The following is a 13,528-nucleotide window of genomic DNA, read 5'->3' as shown; positions in this document are numbered from 1 at the left end:
GATCACCTGAGGTTAGGAGTTCAAGACCAGGCTGGCCAACATGGTGAAACCCTGTCTCTACTAAAAATACAAAATTAGTCGGGTGTGCTAGTGCATGCCCTTAATCCCAGCTACCTGGGAGGCTGAGACAGGAGGATCGCTTGAACTCAGGAGCTGGAGGTTGCAGTGAGTCGAGATTGTGACATTGCACTCCAACCTGTGTGGCAAGAGCAAAACTATGTCTTTAAAAAAAAAAGAAATGAAGAGAAATGTGTACAATCAAGTTAAGTGGAAAAGAAGAATGCTGTGATAGAATAAAGGTGATTTTCAAATTTAGAATATTTGGTCTAGTTTCAATAATAAAGCTTTTCATATACAATTAAATGAACTGGTTATTAATCCTTGTATAAAGAAATAATACTATGTAATGTTTGATCATTGTAATTAGATTAAATGAGTCAATGGCAAATTGTGAAAAACAGGACATACAGATATAATTTTATATACTTAAATGAACAAAGTGTTTAACAAATATTGTCGAACATCTTGAAGATCCTCTTAATATAAATGAAGCAATTGATGAAGTTATTTTTTTTTTGTGAAAAGAGATCAAAATTATAATGAAAGCAGTGAATATTTCAGGAACTCTATAGAGAAATGGTCATTCATATTAAATAATAATACATTTAATAAAGGATGGCACAAGGCAGATAATCCTTATTATGTAATTTATGTTATTTATTATGTGAGTAATAAGGATTATCTGCCTTCTGATGCAAGTATTTCAGACATTGGCTTAGGCAGCAGCTGGAAACTGAACACAAGGCTTCAGTCCTTGCTACATTAGTGATTACCTCAACTAACCCAAATGTATTTTCCCCAGCGAATGGAATACTGAATAGTCAAATAGCTAAAATATTCACTAAGTTGCCCAGCAGAGTTATTTTCTAAGCATACTTAAGAACTTTTTATCTACACTTAATATGCCCTAATAATGGTAGTCTTCTCTTCTTTAATATATGTTTTAAAAACAAATATTTTTTAAAATAAATCTAAGGAAGGTCAAGCAATTGCATATTGAATATTTGTAGAAAATAAGTATAACTTAGATTAAATTTGATTTATTAAGCAATTCAGCAAACCTAGAAACATATATTTTGTTGTTGTTGTTGCTAGAGAATTCAGTGAAATGCCAAATAGAATATTCATTTTGAATAATAAAAATAAATTCACTGAAAATATTTTAATCTGAGTAAATAATCTGTGATGAGGTTAAGTTTAAGCATGCAATTACATAGTCATGTTAGAAAAAAGTGATTAAATATGTGGAAGTAATTTCATGACTGGAGTGGGGTAGGGGTGTGAGCAGGACTGAGCTTCTCTGTCATTGCTTGTAAGCCACGCATTTTATCAACATGTCACAGAAGAGCTGCCATTGAATACGGTTGGCTCTGTGTTCACTATGACAGTTTGTGATATGATAATGAAGTTTGAATAGTCTTTGCATCTATAATTACATAAAATCTTTGTCATACCGTATAAGCAAAAATAATGAACTGATGGAAGTCAGCCTGAATACCTGTCACTTTTATCCACTGTTCCAGAGATTCTCTTTAGTTCCTCCCACCCCCATTATATGTAGGTGCTTTTCTCTTAACTCACCTGAAGAGAACATGCTTTTTTGAGAAAATATAAACATTTTAGTTTTCAAAGGATTATTATGAGAAGAAAATCAAACATTGCAGGTCAGACTGACTTGCAGTTAACACTTCCATAATATAGTAGTAAATATTTTATTGCAATATTTTAAAAATTGTACATCTCATCTCATTGGATACCCACTGCATCTCTGTGTAGTAAGCAGAAGAGATATGTCCTTCCTGTTTTATAATAGATGGCATTTTTACTCAAAGTTCAGATGTATTAGGCAAACCTGGATGGCTAAAAAGAATGCGGAAGTGGAATATCTAAGCCCTGTTTTTTGTAAAAGACACTAGAAAAACAAATCTACCTTAAATGATATATTTTAACTGTGTTGAATATGCTGAAAGACTATCTGCAACAGGGAGATATTATTCTTTTGTTTTTGTGGGAAAATTGAGACTGAGTAGTTAGATAATTGTACACAGCATAATTAGGTAGGTTTCATTTGGGTCAGACTTCATAGCTTTTTCTAAATACCACGCTGCGCTTAGGTCTCAACTTTTTCACGTTAGCAAAGCAAAAATGATTAGGTCTACTAATATTACTAATGTTGGCTTGCAAAGACAGGTCCTCTAAGTGGGAGAGAGTTGTATGAATCTCGGAAGGGAGGTGGAAAAAGTGGATTGTAGAAGTCTATAGCATTGACAAGGCCGACCCAATGATTCTGATGTGGCCTCCTTAAAAGTCTTACGTTTAAAATTGCACATCATTCCTAAGCAATATTGTGAGAGAATCAAGATGAATGATAACAATATGTTCAATAAATTGTACTAATGAACCTTGAAGGAAATGATAGAAATTAAATTTCTTATTGAATTGTATTTTTTATAACGACAACTAATATTTATTATTTAGCATTTTAGCCTGAAAGTTGCAGACTTTGGGGATAATTTTGGAGTTAGATGTCTTCTAAGCAAAACTTGTTCTTTAGAAAAGTATTCATACAAAGCACATTTGTAGCAGCTGATTGTTTCCCCAAATTTTTCTTGGAGAGTACTGTGGTAGGGACACAGATACCCAAAATAACAAAAATTATGGGATTTACAAAAGAGTTGAATTCAATCTGTTTCCTCAGGACAAAGTGCATAGAGACGATTGAGATAAGAATATTTTCTGAGTTAATCTCTTATTAAGGAGGATGATTCAGAGCCATATAGTCATCCCCCAGCTGGACAGTAAACACTTTCATTGTCTTTTTATGAGTAAATTCTTCAATACTCTGAAAAATTCAAGGATCACTTTTAAGATTCTAACATGGATTTAGCCAGCTTCTCTTGAGCCACTCATGGGCTCAACTCCAATCCAGTAGAGTATACCTAGCTAAAAATAAAATAACTGCTTATTCTTCACGGACTTAGCTTCTGAATTAACCCCATTCACAGACTTTTATCTTTTTCCTTAGCTTGTTTTAATATCAACCTTAAATCATGTTCTATTTGAACCTCTAACTAGAGCTACTAAATTAAGTCCTTATTGGATAATTTTTGAATTCTGACAATTTTTTTATATTTAATTTAATTTTATTTCAAGTTCTGGGATACATGCACAGGATGTGCAGGTTTGTGACATAGGAAAATGTGTGGTTTGCTGCACGTATCAACCCATTATCTAAGCATTAAGCCCAACATTCATTACCTATTTCCCCTGATGCTCTCCCTTCCCCACCCCACCCCCACAACAGTCCCAGTATGTGTTGTTCCCCTCCCTGTGTCCATGTTTTCTCATCGTTCAGCTCCCACTTGAAAATGAGAACATGGTTCTCTTAGTTGTCTGTTCCTGTGTTAATTTGCTAAGGATAATAGCTTCCAGCTCCATCCATGTCCCTGCGAAGAAAATAATCTTGTTTCTTTTTATGGCTGCATAGTATTCCATGGTATATATGTACCATTTTCTTTATCCAGTCTATCATTAATGGGTACTTGGGTTGATTCCATGTCTTTGCTATTGTGAATAGTGCTGAAATGAACATACACGTGCATATATCTCTACAATAGAATGATTTCTATTTTGGGGGGTATATACCCAGTAATGGGATTGCTGGGTCAAATGGTATTTCTGGTTCTAGGTCTTTGAGGAATTGCCACTCTGTCTTTCACAATGGTTGAACTAATTTGTAACATGTGACTAACATGTAAAAGCATTCTTATCTCTTGACAGTCTCACCAGCATCTGTTGTTTCTTGACTTTTGATAATCACTATTCTGATTGGCGTGAGATGGTATCTCATCATGGTTTTGATTTGGATTTCTCTCATCAGTGATGTTGAGCTTTTTTCCACATGTTTGTTGGCAATATAAATGTCATCTTTTGAGATGTCTCTTCATGTCTTTTGCCCATTTTTTAATTTGTGTGTGTGTGGGGGTGGGGGCACGCACATGTGTGAATTTGTTTAAGTTTCTTGTAGATTCTGGATATTGGACCTTTGTCAGATGGATAGATTACAAAAATGTTCTTCCATTCTGTAGGATGTCTGTTTGCTCTAATGATGGTTTCTTTTGCGTGCAGAAGCTGTTTAGTTTAATTAGATCTGATTTGTCAATTTTCACTTTTGTTGCAATTGTTTTCAGTGATTTTGTCAGGAAATCTTGGCCTGTGCCTATGTCCTGAGTGGTATTGTCTGGATTTTCTCCCAGAGTTTTTATAGTTTTGAGTTTTACATTTAAATTTTTAATCCATGTTGAGTTAATTTTTGTATAAGATGTAAGGAAGGAGTCCAGTTTCAATTTTCTGCATATGGCTAGCCAGTTTTCCCAGCACCATTTATTAAATAGGGAATCATTTCCCCATTGCTTGTTTATGTCAGGTTTGTCAAAGATCTAATGGTTGCAGATGTGCAGTCTTATTTCTGAGTTCTCTATTCTGTTCCACTGGTCTGTGTCTGTTTTTGTACTAGTACCATGCACCAGTTTTGGTTACTGTAGTCTTGTAGTATAGTTTCAAGTCAGGTAGTGTGATGCCTTCAGCCTTGCTCTTTTTCTTAGGATTAGCTTCGTTATACAGGCTCTATTTGGATTTCATATGAATTTTAAAATAGTTTTTTCTAATTCACTGATGAATGTCAATGGTAGTTTAATGGGAATAGCATGGAATCTATAAACTGCTTTGGGCAGTATGGCCATTTTCATGATATTGATTCTTCCTATCCATGAGCACAAAATGTTTTTCTGTTCATGTCCTCTTTCTCTGATCAGTTGTTTGTAGTTCTTGAAAAGGTCCTTCACTTCCCTTATTAGCTGTATTCCTAGGCATTTTATACTTTCTGTAGCAATTGTGAATGGGAGTTGATTCATAATTTGGCTCTCTACTTGCATAATGTTGGTGTATGGGAATACTAGTGATTTTTTGCAATGGATTTTGTATCCTGAGACTTTGCTGGAGTAGCTTATCAGCTTTAGAAGCTTTTAGGATGAGACAATGGGGTTTTCTAGATACAGGATCTTGTCATCTGCAAACAAAGACAATTTGACTTCCTCTCTTCCTATTTGAATCCCCTTTATTTCTTCCTCTTGCCTGATTGCCATGGCCAGAACATCCAATACTGTGTTGAATAGGAGTGGTGAGAGAGGGCATGCTTGTCTTGTGCCGGTTTTCAAGAGGAATACTTCCAGCTTTTGCACATTCAGTGTGATATTGACTGTGGTTTTGTCATATATGGCTCTTACCATTTTAAGGTATGTTCTTTCAATTACTAGTTTATTGAGGGTTTTTACCATGAAGGAATGTTGAATTTTATCAAAGGCCTTTTCTGCATCTATTGAGATAATCATGTGGTTTTTGCCTTCAGTTCTGTTTATATGATGAATTAGGTTTGTTGATTTGCATATGTTGAACTAGCCTTGCATTCCAGGAATGAAGCCAACTTGATTGTGGTAGATAAGCTTTTGGATGTGCTGCTGGTTTTGGTTTGCCAGTAATTTTTTGAGAACTTTTTGCATTGACGTTCATTGCGGATATTGGCCTAAAGTTTTCTCTTTTTTTGATAATAGCTCTGTTAGGTTTTGTTATCTGGATAATGCTAACCACATAAAATGAGTTAGGGAGGAATGCCTCCTTCTCAGTTGCTTGGAATAGTTTCAGAAGAAAAGGTACCAGCTCCTCTTTGCACCTCTGGTAGCATTCAGCTGTAAATCCATCTGGTCCTGGGGTTTTTTGATTGGTAGGCTATTTATTACTGCCTCAGTTTCAGAATTCATTATTCAGGGATTCAGCTTCTTTCTGATTCATTCTTGGGAGGGTGTATGTGTCCAGGAATTTGTCAGTTTCTTCAATGGATAGATTCTTTTGTTGATTCTTTCTAGTTTATTTGCATAGAGGCATTGATAGTATTCTCTGATGGTTGTTTGTATTTCTGTAAGATCAGTGGTTATATCCCCTTTATTATTTTGTATTGTGTCTATTTGAATATTCTCTTTTCTTCTTTATTAGTCTAGTTAGCTATCTATTTTATTGATTTTCCCCCGCCAAGGGTTTTTCATGTCCATTTCCTTCAGTTCCACTCTGATCTGGGTTATTTCTTGTCTTTTGCTAGCATTGGGGTTTGTTTGCTCTTGGTTCTCTAGTTCTTCTAATTGTGATGTTAGGGTGTCAATTTGAGATCTTTCTAACTTTTTGATGTGGGCACTTAGTGCTATAAATTTCACTCTTAACACTGCTTTGGCTGCATCCCAGAGATTTTGGTATGTTGTCTTTTTGTTCTCCTTGGTTTCAAAGAACTTCTTGATTTCTGCCTTAATTTCATTATTTACCCAGGAGTCATTCAGGAGCAGGTTGTTCAAGTTCTATGTAGTTGTGTGACTTTTCAGTGAGTTTATTAGCCTTGCATTATAATTTGATTGTGCTATGGTCTGAGAGACAGTTTGTAATAATTTCAGTTATTTTGCATTATTTGAGGAGTGTTTTACTCCCAATTATATGATCAATTTTAGAGCAAGTGCCATGTGTTGCTGAGAAAAAATGTATATTCTGTTTTGGGTTTGGAGAGTTCTGTAGATACCTATCAAGGCCATTTGATCCAAAGCTGAGTTCAAGTCCTGAATATCTTTGCTAATTCTTTTATCTCAATAATCTAATATTGACAGTGGGGTGTTAAAGTCTCCCACTATCATTGTGTGGGAGTCTGAGACTCTCTGTAAGTCTCTAATAACTTGTTTTATGAAACTGGGTGCTCCTGTATTGGATGCATATATATTTCGGATAGTTAGCTCTTCTTGTTGAATTGAACCCTTTCCCATTATGTAATGCCCTTCTTTGTTTTTTTTGTTTGTTTGTTTGTTTTTTTAATCTTTGTTGGCTTAAAGTCTGTTTTGTCAGAAACTAGGATTGCAACCCTTTGTTTTTTTCTGCTTCCATTTGCTTGGTAAATTTTCCTCCATCCCTTTATTTTGAGCCTACGTGTGACTTTACATGTGAGATGGGTCTCTTTGCAGCACATCAGTGGGTCTTTTCTTTTTATCTAGCTTGCCATTCTGTATCTTTTAATTGGGGCTTTTGGCCCATTTACTTTTAAGGTTATGTGTGAATTTGATTCTGTCATCATGATGCTAATTGGTTATTTTGCAGACTTGTTAATGTAGTTGCTTCATAGTGTCACTGGTCTGTGTAGTTTTTAGTGGCTGGTAATGAGCTTTTCTTTCCATATTTAATGCTTCATTCAGGAGGTCTTGCAAGGCAGGCCTGGTGGTAATGAATTCCCTCAGCATTTGCTTGTCTGAAAAGGATTTTATTTCCCCTTTCCTTATGAAGCTTAGTATGGCTGATAATGAAATTTTTGATTGGAAATTGTTTTTTTAAAAAATTTTGAATATTGGCTCCTAATCTCTTCCAGCTTGTAGGGACTCCACTGAGAGGTCTGCTGTTAGTCTCGTGGACTTCCCTTAGTAGGTGACCTGGCCTTTCTCTCTGGCTGTCATTAACATTTTTTCTTTTCTTTTTTTTTTTTCCCCAACCTTGGAGAATCTGGTGATTATGTGTCTTGGAGCTGATCTTCTCATGATCTTACTGGGGTTCTCTGGATTTGAATGTTGGCCTCTCTTGCTAGGTTGGGGAAGTTCTCCTGGATATTGTGAAGTATGATTTCGAACTTAGTTCCATTCTCCCTGTCTCTTTCAGGTACCCCATCAGTCGTAGGTCCTGTGTTTTTACATAATCCTATAGTTCTCAGGTTTTGTTTGTCCTTTTTATTATTTTTTATCTAACCTTGTCTGGTCTGTGCTATTTCATTAAGATAGTCTTCATGCTCTGAGATCCTTTCCTCCACCTTGGTCTATTTGTTTGTTGATACTTGTGGTTGCTTGTGAAGTTCTCATCTTGTGTTTTTCAGCTCCTTCAGGTCATTTATGTTCCTGTCTAAACTGGTTATTGTGGTTAACAGCTGCTGTAATGTTTTATCATGGTTTTCATCTTCTTGAATTGGTTTAGAACAGACTCCTTTAGCTCAGCAAAGTTTATTATTCACCTTCTGAAGTCTAATTCTGTCAAGTCATTCATCTCGGCCCAAGCCTAATTCAGTGTCCTTGCTGGAGAGGTGTTTGGAGGAGAAGAAGCACTCTGACTTTTTAAGTTTTCAGCATTTTTGCATTGATTCTTTCTCATCTTTGTGGGGTTTTCCACTTTTGATCTTTTAAGGCTGCTGATGTGGTTTTTGTGGGGTCTTTTGTTGATGTTATTGTTGCTTTCTGTTTGTTTTGCTTTTAGTAATCAGGCCCATCTTCCGTAGGGCTACTGGGGCTAACTGGTAGACCACTGCAGACCCGATTCACTTGGGTCCCTCCTGCAACTGGAGGTATCACCAGTAGAGGCTCCAGAACAGCAAAGATGGCTGTCTGTTCCTTCCTCTGGGAGCTCTATCCCAGAGGGGTACCAAGCTGATGCCAGCCAAAACACTCTGGTATGAGGTGTCTTGTGACCCTTGCTACGAGGTCTCACCCAGTCAGGCAGCCTGTGATCAGAAGCCTGTGTAACAAAGCAACTTGGCTGCCCCTTGGTTGAGCAGGTTTGGCTGCACTGGAGAGAATTCCCCTCATCTGGACTGCCAGCAGGCAGGAAAGACTAGGTCCACTAAATTCAAGACCACAGTCACACCTCCCCCCAAGGGTCTCCTTCCCAGGAATATCAGAGTTCTATCCATAAACCCCTGGCTATAGTTGCAGCAATTCCTGCAGGGAGGCCCTGCCCAATGGGGAAGGATGGATCTGGTCTCATCTGAAGGAGCAATCTTGCCATGATATGCCACAGCTGTTGTGCTTTGCTGTGGAGGAATTCCTCTCAGTTAAAACTGCCTAATCTCCCCAACACCAGCAGTGGAAAATGGCTGATGAGAGCCTCAGTGATGGTGGCTGCCTCTCCCTCCGGGAACTCAGTTGTCTTAGGCAGTGTCCAGCCTGCTGCCACTGGCCTTGACCCTATTGGGTTGCACAGCTCTGAGTTTGGGACCCAAGGCCCTGGTGGGGTGGGTGGGCTCACAAGGGGATCTCCTGATCCACAGGATGCACAGGATGCACAGATCTGAAGAAAGAGTGTGGTTTCCCAGGCAGAGTAGCATGGTTACTGACCGCCTCCTTTGTCTGGGTGTGAGAGTTCCCCTAATCCTGTGTGGCACCTTGGTCACTGCACCACCATGCTTTTCCTTACTCTGCATGGGTCACACTAACTGCCTAGTCTGTCCCAGTGAGAGAACCTGGATATCTCAGTTGACAGAGCAGGATTCACTTACTGTTTTTGTTCTTCTTAGTGAGAACTGCAGACTGGAGCTGCTTCTAATTGGCCATCTTGGCTCCTCTCCCCTCTGTTTTTTATTGTAGATTTGAGGGGTACATGTGCAGGCTTATTATGTGGGTATATTGTGGGATATTAAAGTTTTGATATCAATTGAACCTGTCACCCAAATAGTGAACATAGTACCCAATAGGTAGTTTTTCAATCTTTTCCCCTTACCCCTTCCCTTCTTTTGAAGTCCTCAGTATATACTGTTGCCATGATTATGTCTCTGTGTACCCACTGTTCAGCTCCCACTGGTAAGTGAGAATATATAGTGTTTAGTTTTCTGTTTCTGAAGTAACTCACTTAGGATAATGGCCTCCAGCTGCATACATGTTGCTGCAAAGGACATGATTTCATCCTTTTATGGCTACATAGTATTCTATTGGGTATACATACCATATTTTCTTTATCCAATCCACAATTGATGGGCACCTAGGTTGACTCTATGTCTTTGTGGTTGTGAATAGTGCTGTAATGTGTGTACACATGCATGTATCTTTTTGGTGAAATGATTTGTTTTCCTTTGTGTATATGCCTACTAATGGGATCACTAGGTTGAATCTATTTTTAGTTATTCGAGAAATCTCAAAACTGTTTTTAACAGTGGCTGAACTAATATACATTTCCACCAACAGTGTGTGTTTCCTTTTTTTCTGCAATCTCACCAACATCTGTTATTTTGACTTGTTAATAGTAGCCATTCTGATTGCTGTGAGATGGTATCTCATTATGGTTTTGATCTGCATTTCTCTGATTATGAGTGATGTTGAATATTTTTTCATGTTTTTGGGCCAGGTCTATATCTTCTTTTGCAGTATCTATTCATGTCCTGTGTTCACTTTTTAATGGAGTTTTTTTTTGTTTTGTTTTGTTTATTAAGTTCTTGAAAGGTTTTGGATATTAGTCTTTCATCAGATGCGTAGTTTGAAAATATCTTCTCCCACTCTGTAAGTTGTCTGTTTACTTTGTTTATAGTTTCTTTTGCTGAGCAGAAGTTCTTTAGTTTAATTAGAGTTCATTGTTAATTTTTGTTTTTGTTGCATTTCTTTTTGAGGACTTAGTCATAAACTCTTTGCTAGGCCAGTGTTCAGAAGAGTATTTCCTATGTTTCCTTCTGGGATTTTTAGTTTGAGGTCTTACATTTAAGTTTTTAATCCATCTTGAGTTAATTTTTGTAAATGGTGAGAAGGTAGAGGTCAAGTTTCATTTTTCTGCATATGGTTAGCTGGTTTTCTCAGCATCATTTATTGAGTAGGGCTGATACTTCTGTCTTCATCAAGCTTAGCTTTTTCCTTTGAGTTAGCAACTGTCTAATAATTACACAGTATTTTGGAACAACATGTATTGAATGGTTATATTGTGCATTAGGAAATCTACATATTTACTTCATTACCATCACACACAATTATAACACATGTATACTATATATAATTATCAGTATATATATGAGAAAATGAACCTACAAAACTAGGAGCAAGAAAGTAGAGGGAGGTGCCACACATTTTTAAATCACCAGATCTCGAGAGAATTCACTCACTATTCTGAGGAGAGCACCAAGTCATGAGGGATCTACCCCCAGGACCCAAACACCTCAACTAGGACCCACCTCCAACACTGGAGATTGCAATTTAATATGAGATTTGGTAGGGACATACATTCAAACTGTATCATTCCTCTCCTGGTTTCTCAAATCTCATGTTCTTCTCACATTGCAAAATACAATTATGACTTCCCAACAATCCCCGAAGTCTGACCTCATTCCAGCATCAAATCAATTAAAAGTCCCAAGTCTAAGGTCTCATCTGAGGCAAGGCAAATCCCTTCCACTTATAAGCCTGTAAAATCAAACAAGTTATTTACTTCCAAGATACAATGGAGGTATATGCATAGTACCTATAATGGAATCAGGATGAGTAAACATTCCCATTCCATAAAAGAGAAACTGACCAAAAGAAAGGGGCTACATGTCCCTATAAGCTTGAAATCCAACAGGGAAATTATCAAATATTAAAGATCTAAAATAATCTTTTTTGAGTCCATGTCTTACAGCTAGGGCACACTGGTGTAAAGGGTAGGCTCCCAAGGCCTTGCACAGCTCTGCCTCTGTAGTTTTGTAGGGTACATCGCCTGTGGCTACTCGCAAAGACTGAGTGCCTGTGGCTTTTCCAGGCATAGAGTGAAAGCTGCCAGTGGCTCTCTCATTCTGGGGTCTGAGGGATAATGGCCCCCTTCCTACAGCTTCACTATGCAATGCCCCAGTGGGAACTCTGAGTGGAGGCTCCAACCCCATATTTCCCCTCTGCCCTTACTTAGTTGAAGTTCTCTCTGTAGCCTCCACTTCTGCATCAGGCTTCTGCATGAGCAACCACACTTTCCAATACATCGTCTGAAATCTAGGCAGAGGCTGACAAACTTTCACCACTCTTATACTCTGTGCAAGTGTGGGCATAACACCACATGGAAGCTGCCAAGGTTTATGACTTGCATTCTCCAAAGTGGTAGTTCAAGGTGTATCTGGAACCTTTGAACCCTGGCTGGTGCTATAGTGGCTGGGATGTGAGAAGCTGTGCCCTGAGGCTGTGCAGAGCAGCAGAGCCCTGGTCCTGGTCCCTGGACCATTCTTCCTTCCTATGTCTCTAGGCCTGTGATGAAAGGGCCACCACAAAAGCCTCTGAAATGCCTTTGAGACATTTTTCACCTTGTCTTGGCTATTATCACTTGGCTCCTTTATAGTTACATAATTTTCTCTAGCAGTATTTCTCTATTATTTGCTCAGCAGACTGCTTGAATTCCTCTCTAGAAAAAGCTTCTTCTAAGTTGAATCCCTGAATAGACCAATAACAGGCTCTGAAATTGAGGCAATAATTAATAGCCTACCAACCAAAAAAAGTCCAGGACCAGACAGATTCACAACCGAATTCTACCAGAGGTACAAAGAGGAGCTGGTACCATTCCTTCTGAAACTATTCCAATCAATAGAATCCTCCTCCTTAACTCATTTTATGAGGCCAGCATCATCCTGATACTAAAGTCTGGCAGAGACACAACAAAAAAAGAGAATTTTAGACCAATATCCCTGATGAATGTCTATGCAAAAATCCTCAACAAAATACTGGCAAACTGAATCCAGCAGCACATCAAAAAGCTTATCCACCATGATCGAGTAGGCTTCATACCTGGGATGCAAGGCTGGTTCGACATATGCAAATCAATAAATGTAATCCAGCATATAAACAGAACCAAAGACAAAAACCACATGATCATCTCAATAGATGCCAAAAAGGACTTTGACAAAACTCAACAGCCCATCATGCTAAAAACTCTCAATAAATTCTGTATTGATGGGATGTATTTCAAAATAATATGAGCTATCTATGACAAACCCACAGCCAATGTCATACTGAATGGGCAAAAACTGGAAGCATTCCCCTTGAAAACTGGCACAAGACAGGGATGTCCTTTCTTACCACTCTTATTCAACATAGTGTTGGAAGTTCTAGCCAGGGCAATCAGGCAAGAGAAAGAAATAAAGTGTATTCAATTAGGAAAAGAGGAAGTCAAATTATCCCTGTTTGCAGATGACATGATTGTATATTTGGAAAACCCCATCGTCTTAGCCCAAAATCTCCTTAAGCTGATAAGCAACTTCACCAAAGTCTCAGGATACAAAATCAATGTTCTAAAATCACAAGTGTTCTTATACACCAGTATCAGACAAACAGAGAGCCAAATCAGGAATGAACTTCCATTCACAATTGCTTCAAAGAAAATAAAACACCTAGGAATGTAACTTACAAGGGATGTGAAGGATCTCTTCAAGAAGAACTACAAACCACTGCTTAATGAAATAAAGGCACAAACACATGGAAGAACATACCATGCTCATGGATAGGAAAAATCAATATCGTGAAAATGGCCATACTGCCCAAGGTAATTTATCGATTCAATGTCATCCCCATTAAGCTACCAATGACTTTCTTCACAGAATTGGAAAAAAAAAAAAAATTCTTTAAATTTTGTATGAAACCAAAAAAGAGCCCGCATTGCCAAGACAATCCTAAGCCAAAAGAACAAAGCTGGAGGCATC

At 37.9% G+C, this 13,528-nt stretch overlaps 1 protein-coding gene across 1 annotated transcript in view; it reads left to right on the top strand.

Moving 5' to 3' along the window:
* Nucleotides 1-13,528, top strand: part of LRP1B (low density lipoprotein receptor-related protein 1B) — a 1,318,888-nt gene that overhangs the window by 269,163 nt on the left and 1,036,197 nt on the right. The gene's annotated exons all lie outside the window — the stretch shown is intronic.

Source organism: Colobus angolensis, unplaced genomic scaffold, assembly GCF_000951035.1.
Source record: "Colobus angolensis palliatus isolate OR3802 unplaced genomic scaffold, Cang.pa_1.0 Scaffold147, whole genome shotgun sequence".
NCBI lineage: Eukaryota > Metazoa > Chordata > Mammalia > Primates > Cercopithecidae > Colobus > Colobus angolensis.
Note: the sequence above shows the minus strand (reverse complement) of the source record. Positions and strands in the feature narration are given on the sequence as shown.